Consider the following 14,131-nt stretch of genomic DNA (forward strand, 5'->3'; position numbering starts at 1 on the left):
GAGATGCAGAAAATGAGTGATGAAAATGATCAAATAAATGATGAACTTAAGGAAGGATTTCATGTAGCCAACAACTTGAAACAATATAATCTAAAATTTAAAGATAAGTGGCATCATGGATACTAAAATGCAGGGACACCAAAAATACAATGGAGGAGAACCATCCATTCTCAATATTGAAAGGTAGGACTAAAGGACTTCAATAAAGGTACTTGAGGATCATAATTTAGCCATTAAGGCACTTCATCTTGAAGCACTGGTCTTAAAATAATGCAACACTTGACATCAAACTCCAAGGCAATGAAATTTCTAAGGGATCATCACACAATAGTCAAACTATGCATGGAAGAGCTAAAGCCCAAGTCTTAGAGGAGTTAAGAAGATAGAATGAAAAATCATAGCTAGGATGGAGTAGCACTCCAAGGGGGCTAAATCATGGTCAAGGGGCAAAGTCATCCAAGAGACTTTGGAAGAGATATGCAAAGAAAAAACAAAACCTTGAACCTTAAAACGATATGTACAAAAGAAGTTGCAATCAATCCATTGGAAATGGCTTAGGATTCTTCTGTACAACTTTTGGAATGGAAAAGACCACATTGAGAATGCTTGGATGGTGGGGAAAGATGACAAAAGGGAGAAGCCATTGATCATCAAATTCAAGCATGCTAATGTAAGATAAGTTCCTAACAAGATTCCCTCACAAAAAGACCAAACCTAAAGGGGTTAACAGATTCCCATGAAAAGGCTCATCCATATGTAAGATAAGAGGTCCTCACAAAAAGAGAAAATCTAAAGAGGAGCCTAGTCTTCAACATTACGTTAGAAACTTTGGGAATTTTTGAATAGCTTGGGAGTTCCCCAACCAAAAAAATCCCATTGGTTTTGGGAATTTTCTCAATATAGAACTAGCCATGGAACTTTATGTTTGTCAGACCTACAAATTCCATCATGTCTCCCTCGTCCCCTTTAGATCCATGGCTAGTGTTGGCATCATGAGAGGGCATGGTTTAGGACTAATAATACACATAGTGGTGGTGTTTATAAAACGTTATTTGTAAGGCTTTCATAATCTTGTTACATCATGTAAGTGCCTCCCCATAGGACAATTAGAAGTTTTCTTGGGCCTTTGTTGAATGTCTTCTGTAGTATTATTATTATTTTTGGGTGGTTTAGGACTCATATGCATCCATACAAACATAATACTATCCATGGTTTCCCATCGCTTAGGATCCTTTGTGTTGCACATCTAAAGTTTATCCCAACACCCTGAATACACCTTCATCTATAGTATTTCGATGGGGATGCAAATAGGTGCCCAATATTGTACAAGTATCTTCTTGTAGCCATTAGGGGAGAATTGGGGTCTCAAAAGGGCCTCCAATTAGTGTTTCCTAATTTCAAGGGATTAGACAGTGATTTGAGGTGTACCAATGAGAGTGCTAGAAGATGTGGGGCAATCATATGTTGAGGTGGAGGGCGGGCAGGCCTACAGAGAGCCCCTATTGGTTGGTCCCCTTACAATAGGAACCACCCAAACCATCCCCCCCTCTTAACCCATGTTTGACCCTCCTACCAGGTGCACCTCCCCCACATGAGCCCAAAACTACCTTCAATGGGATGGTAGGGCCCTTTTGGTGAATTTTTCTTCTCCCCTCCCTCTTTCTAGGGCCTCTGCCCCCCACTATTCTAGTCCAGCCTACCAAATCACTCCATTTGAACCAAATCCCATGCATTTTCCTACTTCCCCCTCTTTCTCTACTCCCTCCTGCTCTGGCCTACTTGCTGCAGCTCCTCTCTCTCTCTCTCCCTCTCTCCCTCCCTCCCTCTCCTGTGCCTCTATTGGTGTTGCTTTGTCCCTCTCCTTCTCCCTCTCTTGTGCCTCTATTGTTGTTGCTCTGCCCTCTCCTTCTCCCTATTTTGTGCCTCTATTGGAGCTCCTCTATCCCTCTCCTTCTCCCTCTCCTGTGCCTTTGTTGGCTGCTGCTCTATCCCTCTCCTTCTCCCTCTTTTGTGCCTCTATTGGAGCTGCATTGCCCTATGTAGGAGTCCCATTCTTGCTATTGCAACCTCTTCAAGCGTGGTGAGGAGCAAGGCTACAAGTCCACGAAATGTTGTGACCTCTTGTGTCTTCCACAACACCAGAAATGCATTGGATGAGTGGATCCCTTGCACCTACAGCTTAAATGATTGGATAGTGATGAAAGGATCAGCCAAAGGTCCACATAAGCTTCCCAAGAGCAAGAGAGGTGACATCTTGCATGAGTGGAAGGGGCGCATCTTGAAGTTCAAGTTTGGGAAGAAAGGATGGCTCGCAAAAGTGCAACATGTTTACATGGGAAAAGATATGTGGCTTCCTCCATCATTCAACCAATCTAGGATACCATCACACTGTGAGCCTTTCTATCTATGTACCTTTTTCACCTGTAAGTGTAATGAGTTTATTTGGAAATTTTTTGTTTGGTTTCTAAGAGCTCTTATTCATGGTGGCAGATGTTTCCCTTCGGACTTCGAGGAGTGGGAATTAGTTGAATCATTCACAAGCAAGTTCACTGTGATTCATGAGGATAGGTAAGCAAATGCATGCCAGGGAGAAGTTGGCCTCCTTGCGAATGAAGAATGTGTATTGGTATAATGCAACATCATCACTCCAACTACATCATCAAGCTATGGCCGCCGTTTGCAAACCATTGCACCACCACAACTTCAAGATATGGATTGCAGCAATGTGGACTCAAGGACATTGCAATTGTACAAGGACAAGATTGCAAAGGATGTGGGCATGGCCATGAAGTTTACATTTGGATCCAAATGGGCAAGGTTATCTTGGTTTATGCCTTTGCACATTTTTGCTTCTTTATTTCAGAATATACATATGCATAGAACAAAAACTATGTGGTCCTGCAAGCGTGTAGATGAAAATGCTCTTGAAGATTTACTTGGGATGAATTGGGGAACCAAGTTAGGCGACCAAAAGGGTGATGTGTTTCAATGTCACACATGTAAAGATAATGTGGTTATTAGATACCATTTGTCACACCAAATGTTGTATTTAGAACATTAAAATGATCAGTTACTGCAATCATAGAAATGGAAAATACACAACAATGCGATAGTGTAGAGAATGTCGATATATTTTATCTAAAAATATCGGCCCTTGGGCCTTAAATACAAGATAGTGCCTTCAAGGGCAAGGGGTGGTATAAGTCCTAAGAGTGGACTACAAGAAAATCTAGGGCTCAAACTTGGGTCACTCCGTGGCCGCTTCGCCAGAGCCATATCCTTGTCCATGGTTGTGACGCGCTTTGCATGGATGGCACACAAGTTGGTGTCCTCGAATAGAGCTCCAACCCCCCCACCCTCGTTGCCCTCCCCTCCCATTGCCCTCCCCCTACTTGCCCCACTCACACTCATCGCCCTCCCCCATACCCCCCATCCCCCCCTCCCCCCACCCTTGCTACCACTCCATCCCTCCCCTTGTCCTACCCCATGCCCCTCCCTTCTCTCCCTCCTCCTTCACCATGTCTCCACTTTCCCCAATGTCATGTGAGTATAAAAATTGTGGTCAAAATAAGCAAGATATTAAAGAGTGAGTACATAAATTGTGATCAAAATAAGCAATATATTTATTTCATATTTGTATACAATTACACCATAGCTTCTGTTGGTGGTTGGACCCATCTGCTCCCTTCTCTCACTCTAGCCTACAACCGTGCGACTCCTCGACTCCCTATGGATGCTTTCCAAGCACTATGTCTTCTATTCTTTGATACAATTTGAACTGCTTTTACAAGTTCTTATGCCTTTGCCTTTTCAGACTTCAAAGTCCTTCGTAGTAAACATCTAAAAAACCAGTCGAACATCTCATGCAATGCATTACTGCGAGTGACACCACCACCATGCCTTGAGTTCTTGAAGTAGGTTGCCTTGGCTCTATAGTGCGACTTCTCCATGCCTTGTGTATTCCAAATGGACAAAGGACCCCAATTTTGTACAAAACATGGTCCGTGTGCATAGAGAATATGCTACAAACATGATGAGAATCATTTCAGCAACAAAAACTGTTTATAAAGCAAGTGCTGAATATTACAATGGTGCCAAGATTACCATGTAATGCGTAATGTGCGACTCCCCCCATGCTTTCACCCCATTAGTTGCATAAACTCTTTCACAACCATCCTGAACCTTTCATAATACATCGTCAATTTGAATCTGGCGAAGCAATTGTATCAATGCATCTACCTTTGTCCATACTTTAGCTCTCAAAGTTGCTACTTGAGGATGTGGATTCACACAATGCTTTTCAGTATTCCCAACCCAAACTACTTTGAGACAATGTATGTTTGTCTTTGTTGAGATTGTGGTTGGATAAGAATCTCCTTGCCTTCCCTCCACCCATGGACACTTTTGTAGGACGATTCTGTGTTGCCCCAGACATTTTCTTATCCTCCTTAAGTTTGACATGTCCTCCATGGAATCCCATCTCTGACAGCAACTTCTCAGCTTTTGCAATGCATCGTGCGAATACTTCTTGCGGAATTAAATTCCAAGCATAAACAAGATGCAAATAGAACAACTTATCAAGTACGCACAGTTTTGTGTATAAAGTACATATGTGTAATCTCTCAAGTGGGATGGACAAGATGGGATCCCACTTTCGATCCTTCTTGTCACAATTGGGAGCTTGCGTTTGGCTGCAAGATAGAATGTCATTCATCCATTGTAAGCCAACCTTTTGCTTACGTTGTGAACACATGCAATAAAGGCATGTGTTCATTGCATTTACCCCTGTATCACAACCATGCAAGCACTTGAGGGTCTTCAAATCACCAGCAAGATGCCATTCAACTTGAAAGGTTCCATGGCCATCGACTGTCAATGTTTGCCCTTCCTCTTGTCTTCGGATTGTCGATGGGATTCTTGTTCTATCTAGAACCCACTTCAATGTCTCATGGCACTCTTTCGAAGTCTCAAATGCTGTAAGCCAACATATATCTTTCTCTGATTCCACTGAGAAATCTTGCTCTACTTCTTCATCCCCTTGAACAAAGGCTAAGGCTTTATTCATAATGCAGATGCTGACTCTCTCTAACTTGTGTTCTTTCACCAATTGAGCTTCATCCATTTTGATGACAAATATGAGCTTTCCATTGTAATTTGTACAACAAAAGAGAAAAATCGTTAGGATAAACATGATATAGGAAATGAACTAAGTAAAGTGCAATGCTATAATGGATTTCCTCTTACCACCTTCTCTCATGCCATAGAATTTGACCATTGCTTGTTGCATTTCTCAACATCTAAGTAGACATTGTTGAAAACATTCATCTCAAAGGTTTGCAAGCCAGATTTATTTTTACTCTTTCAAGTCATTGTGCCCCTTACGCAACTCTCCAAGCACTTCTCTTGCACATTGGTTTGTTTCTCGCCGTGCACGTCTCATAGACCAAGGTGTGGGTAGGGGCACTGTAGACTTATTATACTTTCCCAAAATAGCAGACTTGAAAATTGTGAAAACATATGTGTAAGCTTTATGACTTACACCGGCACTATCACAAGCTGCAAGCATCTCCTTTGCATCCACAATATCCTTGAAGTCCTTCATCACCTCTTCAGCAACTTGCACATGTAGGCGCTTGTGTCTTGGGTCCCTTAGCATCCCAATGACATCACTTGACTTTAATAAACTAGCTAGAGCATATGAACAGTCAATATCATCCCCATCCGTTCTTCCCATCACATCTTCCATGAAGTTCCTAAAGAACACAATAAAAACTTAGTCACAAATAGTGTAGCACAAAAGAGTATAATCTCATTAAAACATTTGATAACCAACCTTGTAGCCTGGACTCTCCTCTTTCTAGCACCGCCAGTGGGTGCCAATGCATCCATGTTATGTAAGTACCTTCTTTTCCTCTCCTTCAATCCCAAAGGTGTTTCTTTCATCTTTTGCACTCGTTCTTCTGCCTTCTCTCGTTCCTTCTCTACGGCTCGTCGAACTTGATTGTATATAGATCTTTCCAAGCCTTTTTTGAACTCAACTAGCTTACAAAGGGACTCTTCTAATTTATGTCGCTCCAAGTCCAATGCATTTCGCTCCAAGTCCAATGCTTTGGCTTTATCATGAAGATCCTGGTCCTTCCTTTGAAGATCCTGCATAGAGTTATGCATTGCAACAATGGTGATATTTCCTAAATGTGCTAGCATCTCTGCTTGGGCTCTGCGCATCTCGCTTGCTTGCATAGCCATTGACTGAGCATTGTTTAACCGATTGCAATAACCAAGCAACCCCGCATGCCCATTTTCAACAAACCGAACTAGCTCATGCATTGTATGGAAAGGAGGGCTCTTTTGGTTGGCAGAATCTAAAGGATACAAGGATCCTTCTACCCAAAGGTCGAGATGCTTCTTTCCTTGCGAACAAAGACTATGGATTTTGGAAGCTCCCCTCAATCCTAGACTACGTGTGCTTGCATATTCAGCCTCCAACTCTAAGTGAACCTGGTACTTGTTGGAGACGTCCTTGAATGGTGCCATGACTAAAGGAGTGTAGAGAAGGAGAAGGTGTGGAGATGCAGGCTTGAAGGAGCAGCACGCAGGAAGAGGGAGGGCGAGGAGGAGGAGGGATGGGGGAGGGAGGACCAGTAGTTGAAGAGGAGGAAAGGGGGACAAACCAACAGGTGTGAAGGGTGAGGAGGAGTAGGCGTGGAGGAGGAGGGAGGGAGGAGGGAGGAGTAGGAGGGAGGGCGGAGGAGGAACAGCGGTAGAGGAGGAGGAGGGGAGGAGGAGCAGGCAAGAGAAGGGAGGGAGAGGGAGGGCAAGAGGAGCAAGCATGAAGGAGGGAGGGAGGGGGAGGAGGAGGAAGGGGGAGGAGGGGGTGGGGGAGGGGAGGAGAGGGGAGGGGGAAGGGAGGGAGGGAGGGAGGGGGAGCAGGAGGGAGTGAGGAGGGGGAGGGAGGAGGGGGAGGGAGAGAGGGAGGAGAGAGAAGGGAGGGAATTCAAAATTTGAATTTTGAATTTTGAATTTTTTGGTTCCCACCTAGGAGTAAGAGTTGTGTAAGAGGTGTAAGAGGTGGGGTCACTTTTGGTCTTAACCCACCTAGGTGAGGGGGGGTTAGGACTTTTTGGGACCTACCTTAGCCCTTTCATTAGGACTAATCCATTTCTTAATCCTTTCCTTATGAGGCCCTTTTGAGACCCCAATTCTCCCCTAATAAATGTCTTTTTTTGCGGGTAAAAAGGTATCTCATATTACCAAAAAGAAATAATTACATCATAAAAGAAAGAAAAAAGTATGTCCCTTTCTGAGGGAACAAGAGCTGATTACATCCATATTCTCACTAAGGCAGCGTAGGTCTCATTCCTCTTTCAAAAAAAAAAGTATCATTTTCTTGGCGCCCTCAATGATCATTCTCCCTAGAGTTCTTCCATGATGAGTTCTCTAGAACACGTCATTCTAAGCTTTCAGAGATGGGTAAGTACTACCTCCCTTATGAGCTACCATACATAACAAATGGAGTCATTTAGATTACCCCAATCTACCAATAGTGCAACCTTCCACCTGACTACAATCTGTATCTGTACTTTTTTCAAGCTCTCTATTACTTCCTTCTATACTTCCCTCGCATAAAAGCAATCCCAAAGCACATGCATGTGCATTTCCCTATATTTGTGTAGAAAAGACACAGAGGGCTTACCCACGGGTTCCATTTCGAGACTCTTGCTCTAACAGGGAGCTTTCCAACTATCAACCTCCACATTAGAAAGTTTAACTTGAACGAGGGGGTTGATTTCTAGACTCTTCTAAGTCTCATTGCCCAAGTGAAGTGGTGATCCAAAGGTGCATGGAGCATCGGATGCTTTTTAGCTGTATCTACTACTAGATTAGTAGCGTCCCCTTTAATTTCTTTTAGATTCAGTCTATAGAAAGCTTTTCCCATTCTTCCAAAAAAACCCTCTAAACCCGAAGTCATCCTAGAAAGTGACTGGTAGGCCACCCTTTTTTTAGCCTTTCAAAGAGTAGTTTGAGCTGTCTCTCTTCAGTTGCATTGAGAGCAAATCTTTGCACTAGTGTTTCCAAGTCACACCAATTTCTCCCACCCGGGTCCCCCATATTTGCCTGAAGGTCCTGAGACCCTTGTTGAACAGCTTCTTAGCCAGTCGGGGGTGAGAGCTTATGAAAGTTGTGCCATTGTCAAATGGCTAGTCTGTCAAATGTCAACCAAGGGATCACCACTTAGAGACTGTAGCCTGCCCCAATAGCAGCCTTGTGTCTTAGCTTTCCAAATCTGAACTAGTCTTAATAGCAACTCCGACTATGTTATCTTGATAGGAGAACATCCTACCTCGGGAAATCAACACCTGGAGGGGCATTAAGACATAATTGATATCTTGCCATTTTAGCCCACGGCTAAGAGGAGCCCATCTATAGTAGCAACCACTTGGTGCATAGCCTTTCATTATTTTCTTTCATGGAAGTTAATAAACCCAATCCACCATCCTTCCTAGAGGTCGAGAGCAACTCCCAATTAATGGAGTGCCATCTATTCTCCCATACAGAATCTATGATAGCGTTATCAACTTTTATGAGGCTTGTCTTTGCAAGATCACATAAACCAGCAAAGATTCCAATACATGTGTTGCTATTGTGATCCTTCTTGGTAAAGAGATTATTCTTTCACTCCATTTGACAAGTTTACCTTTAATTTTTGGAAGGCCCACTCAAAATTCTGCTTCAAGGTGACCCCTACTGCAAGTGGGCAACCTAGGTATCTGACTATTTGACCCTTTGGAATCCAATTGAAATGAAAATTCTGAGCCCAGTCCGGCAAATCTCCCCACTTGAGCCATAATGCAGTAGTATTCTCGTGTTTTATTCTAGAATCAGAGAGTATAGCAAATCTAGGTATGTTACCTTCAATCCCAACCAGGAAGCTCGTATTATCATCAACAAAGAACTGAGAATAGAAGTTCGACTCATCTGGAAGTCTCATCCCTCTAACACTCCCACTGCTCAAATGATGGTTAATTTGAACCACTAGGGGTTCCATGACTAGAGCAAACAACAATGGCGCCAATGGGAAGCCTTGCCTTATCAACCTTTGCAGAGAAAACTTTTGGGAGTGGTATCCATTAGCAGACACCGTAGCCCAAGCATTGGAGAAAAGCATCCTTACAAGCTTGCAAAATCCACTCCCAAATCCAAGTGCCGACATAGTGCGAATCACAAAATCCCAACTGACCCTGTCATAGGCTTTTTCTAGATCAAGGTTAAGCATCACAATCCTCTCATTGTGGGATACTGCATACTCCACCGCCACTAAAGCATTTAGAATAGCCTCGTGAATGTTCCTACTAGCTACAAAACCAAGCTGCTTAGAGTAGACGAGTCTTACCAATATATACTTAATTCAGTTTGCCATTGCTTTGGCAATGACTTTATAGGTCGTAGAGTGGTCTCCATTGGCTAGGTTTGATCCTATCACAACCCTTAGGAATCAACTTAATTATCCCTATATTGATCGAGCTAGGGACCTCGCCCTTGATATAGCACCAATTAACTAATCGCACCATCTGCATCTTACACGTATCCCAATAGTGCTGAAAAAACTCCACATGCATCCCATCAAGGCTTGGAGCCTTCTCTCTGGCCATCTGTATCACTATATATACCTAGATGAATCCAGGAGCATTCCCAAACTCATCCTCTAAAAACACAACATAGTGCAGTTTCAATCTCACGATAGTCACTCATAAGATTGAAAACCATAAACTCCATCACGCATATCAAAGACCAACTACTATGACATCCCCACTGACATCATCAACGCCCAACAATGGGTGTAGACCATAGTATAAAAGTATGCTCTCACAAATACAAATCCACGCACCCACACATACTTGAGCATCCATTTATACAAAGTCTTTGTACTGAGTTTCTGTCAGCACTCCGGAGGTGAAGGGCAAACTCAACCATGACGAAGGCTAATCAAAAAGTAGTCAAAATCTCTTCGTTCAAGCTACAACTGCTTGTGAAGTCTAAACGATTTCATTTTAGTCTCTCCCAAATGAGCATCTAAATCTAAATCTTTAGTTCTGGCTCTGAAAAGGATCTCTAGAGCATCATTGCTTCGTGGCTGTGCACCTTCCTTGGCAAGTTTTCTAAAAAATCCCCCATTCTTGCTTCATAGTCTCTAGGCATATCTGGCTTTTTCCCATCAATTTTTGATAGGTGGATTGCAAACACCTTTGCAATATCCTTCTCACCTGAGATCAACTTCCCATCATCATCTTCGATCACAACAATGCTTTCTTTCTGTCTTTTTTCCCTCACCGCCCTGAGGAAAGAAGACAAATGGTTTATCCCCTTCATCCAACCACCTCATCCTAGCTTGAATTCATGCATATGTCAGTTGGCCATGTTCTTGTGCTCTGAGAAATAAGTCAGCTGAATTGAGCATCATGGCAGCATACAAATCGCTTGGATTTTCTTGCAAGGCCATAATCAATGCTATTGTGCGTATTTACCTCAAGAGCCCTACTTCTTCTTGCCCTTTCTCTACCAGCTTCTTTAGCCACCTTCACAGCTACACGCAAATAGTTGTTCCAGACATGAAGAGGATGAGTAGAGAGGTAGCAGACTTTCTCCATTCGAGCACGATTCGCTTGTCAAAGAAGTCACTCCCCATCTAGGACGTGTTGAACTTAAAAGGAACTAGCCCAAATAGACAACTATTAAAAAGTGATCCGAAACGAAGGTTTCTTTCAATACATTACCCTACATAACCCACCATCCACCCTCAGAAAAATAGATTCTCTCTAGGCAAGTAGCCCTCTTGCAACCCTCCAGGAGAGCTGCCTACCTGCTTGTTGTGCCAGGTTTAAAAGACCCTAAGCTCCTTCCAACTATCATATCTAACCCAATCTACAAGGTCACAAGAGACCTTGAACTAGTGCCAAGCCTGTCTTTCTCCCAGAGATGTTGGGATAAGTATGATCAAGGGCTTGCTCTATGGTGCATATGTGCATCTAGGGGAGTCACATGTGTGTTTGTGTGTGTTGTAAAGGCACATCAAGTGCTATGATGTGTCTAGTGTGTGACCTAAGTGATGATGTAAGCCAAAGGCCCCAGGTTCCTTTGATTTAGGCCAGTCCCACTGATGTAGGGACTGATTCCCACTGATGTAGAGGCTGATTGCCACTTATGTAGAGAAGGTTCTACCTTCTCCCCCTTTCTATAAGAGAGAGTCCTCTCTCACACAATCTATAATAGAGAACTACATTTTGGTTTCATTGTGCTCTCACTCCTCTTCCAAGATGCATCTATTCTATCCTACAGGATTCTACACTTGGTATCAGAGCTTTAGGTTCTAGATCTAGCCTAGCCTAGCATTAGATGCTCTCTCTAGCATAAACTACTAGTTTTCTCAAAGCTTCTTCATCATCTCCATTTTCCTCTTTCTTCCCCAAATTTTGTGAGAGCCTATTCTCTACCTACAAGCAACTATTCTCCAAGTCCTATGAGCTGTAGACTCCTCATGTATGGGCAAGCTTCCAGCTGCAAGCAATTAGAGATATTTCTTCTGTACGTGCAACGCCAACACGAAGACTGCTCGTCGATCTATCACGTAATGCCATCTCTATGCTTACCCATTTACAAATTCCTCTGAGCTCGAGCTTCACGACACTACAGGCAAGCTGCTGATGAAATATAAGCCCGTTTGGTCAAGAATTGGAGGAGAAATCACGAAAAAACCAGTTGACTTTGTCAAGCTTGGCTATGGTGACCTGGCGCAACATTGCGCGCTTCCTTGATGGAGAACCTTCTCTGGTATATATGAGCTATGAGAATTGTCCCCTCCAATCTACTCTGGTCTTTGTTGACAGAATTCTGCATATTTTGGTCAAAAGGTGTTGAGTAATCACCATAAGTTTGGGGCTTCCATTATTTACTGCAAACTTTCATTGTTTTGCTTATACTTGAGTAGTAGAACTCAGTCATGGAGCTCATAAGTGTCCTTGTACTTTGCATTTAGAATGATGACTATGAGTACTTGAATTGTAAAGATGACTAAGCCCAAGCAAATAGAGAAGTTTGATGGAACTAGTTTCCATACTTGGCAAACAAAAGCTTGGTATGTTGTGAATGGAAAGGAAAAGAAGTCTACAAAAGAAGAATCTAATTGGTTGATCAAAGACAAGAAGGCTCTTGCTATCATTGCTTTGGGATTAAGTGACTCATACATTCACCACATTGATGGCTTTGAAACTTCACATGAAGCTCAGGATCATCATCTCACAATATTTGGTGCACAAGGAAAATGCTTTAAATATATCTTGCTTATTAAGTTCCTTTACCTACAATTGGAGAAGGGAATGTGTAATTCCATGAAGAAGAACAACTTTAAAGAGAATGAAGCATTTCTTGTGAAGGACTACTTCAACAATAAAGCAAATCTGACTGAAGGAAGAACTCCATCAGCAAATGAAGAATCAAACTTTGAAAATAAAGACTATGCTTTTTAAGCACTTTGTCTTTTGAATTTTTGTTTATCATCACTTGGTCAAATTTTGAGGTTCTCTGCCTGGAGTAGTACTCCAAAAAGAATATCATATGTTTTGTAAATCACCTCTGGTCACCATATGATGTAGACCATGTGATATGTGTTTTGTCTATCCCATTTCTGTGAACCTCACATCCTTGGGAACCCTTGCTAGCATGAGATCCTAGCCATAGATTTATCCTTGACCACCATGAGATGGCATGAGAAACTATGAGACTAGATGTATCCTTGACACTACAAGAGGCAAACCCTTGAGGGAGGGTATGTTGGGATAAGTATGATCAAGGGCTTGCTCTATGGTGCATATGTGCATCTAGGGGAGTCACATGTGTGTTTGTGTGTGTTGTAAAGGCACATCAAGTGCTAGGATGTGTCTAGTGTGTGACCTAAGTAATGATGTAAGCCAAAGGCCCCCACATGGGAGGTTCCTTTGATTTAGGCCAGTCCCACTGATGTAGGAGCTGATTCCCACTGATGTAGGAGCTGATTGCCACTTATGTAGGGAAGGTACTACCTTCTCCCCCTTTCTATAAGAGAGAGTCCCCTCTCTCACAATCTATAATAGAGAACTACATTTTGGTTTCATTGTGCTCTCACTCCTCTTCCAAGATGCATCTATTCTATCCTACAAGAGAAACATCTGTCACTTCGTGAGATCTTTCTTGCATGCTCGTAGTGCTATTCCAATCTCCAAGAAGAATCACTTGCTTGACTGAGATTAGCGATCCGAGTTGCTCCCATAGACTTTTCCTCTTCACTGGCATACACCGTCGCAATCGTAAAATCAACCTCTTGAAACCTTACCTCTCCTAAGATGAACTCACCTTGTGCGTCTTTGTAAACTCCTTGCATGCAAAGTTTATCGTCCAAAAGTAGAGCGGTTCCACCTCTCCCTGCATATGGGCGGTTGCTAATGAAATAGTAACCCGGCATTTGCATGCCTTCCAAGTTCCTCATACCCGTTTTTAGTTCTTGAATCGCCACTACTTTTTGGTAGTGACTCCGCATCAAACCGACTGCTGGTTCCAAGCAGCGCATGCTCCCCTAATGTTCCAGGAGAGACAGGCCACCTGTGGCCTCTTGACACATATCTCCACAGTCAAGTATTTTCTGCAGATACTGTCTGGACAAATGTCCACTCGCACGCGAACCACCTTACGAGGAACTCCCTCTCTGGCTTCCTAAGATTAATGCATTGCAAGTCATGTTCAAGACATGCAAGCTCGACAGCTCCAAGACCTTCCGTGCCTGACTTAAGAGAATCAGCAAAAGTGCCTGACCCCTCTCTGACAGCTCCATCCCCCTCACCCTTTCCTGGATGCAACATCCACAGCCGTCTGGGGGCTCTTAACTTTAGATGACTGTTTCTTTTCTCCTATCATCTCAAGCTAATGACTTAAAGCTCTCTCGAGCTCCGAGCCTGCCGAGCTCCTTTATTTCCTATTTACATCTATTTCACTATGTACAATTCCAAGCCATTTTGGGGTATATTGCATCTCACCATTCAACAAGCACAAAATCGATAGCCTCCGAGCTAGCAAGGTTACCCCTTTGCCAAGCATTGTGTGAATC

This window comes from Dipteris shenzhenensis, chromosome 2 (assembly GCF_047967505.1).
Source record: "Dipteris shenzhenensis isolate YYH24624 ecotype China chromosome 2, Dip_SZ_1.0, whole genome shotgun sequence".
Lineage (NCBI taxonomy): Eukaryota > Viridiplantae > Streptophyta > Polypodiopsida > Gleicheniales > Dipteridaceae > Dipteris > Dipteris shenzhenensis.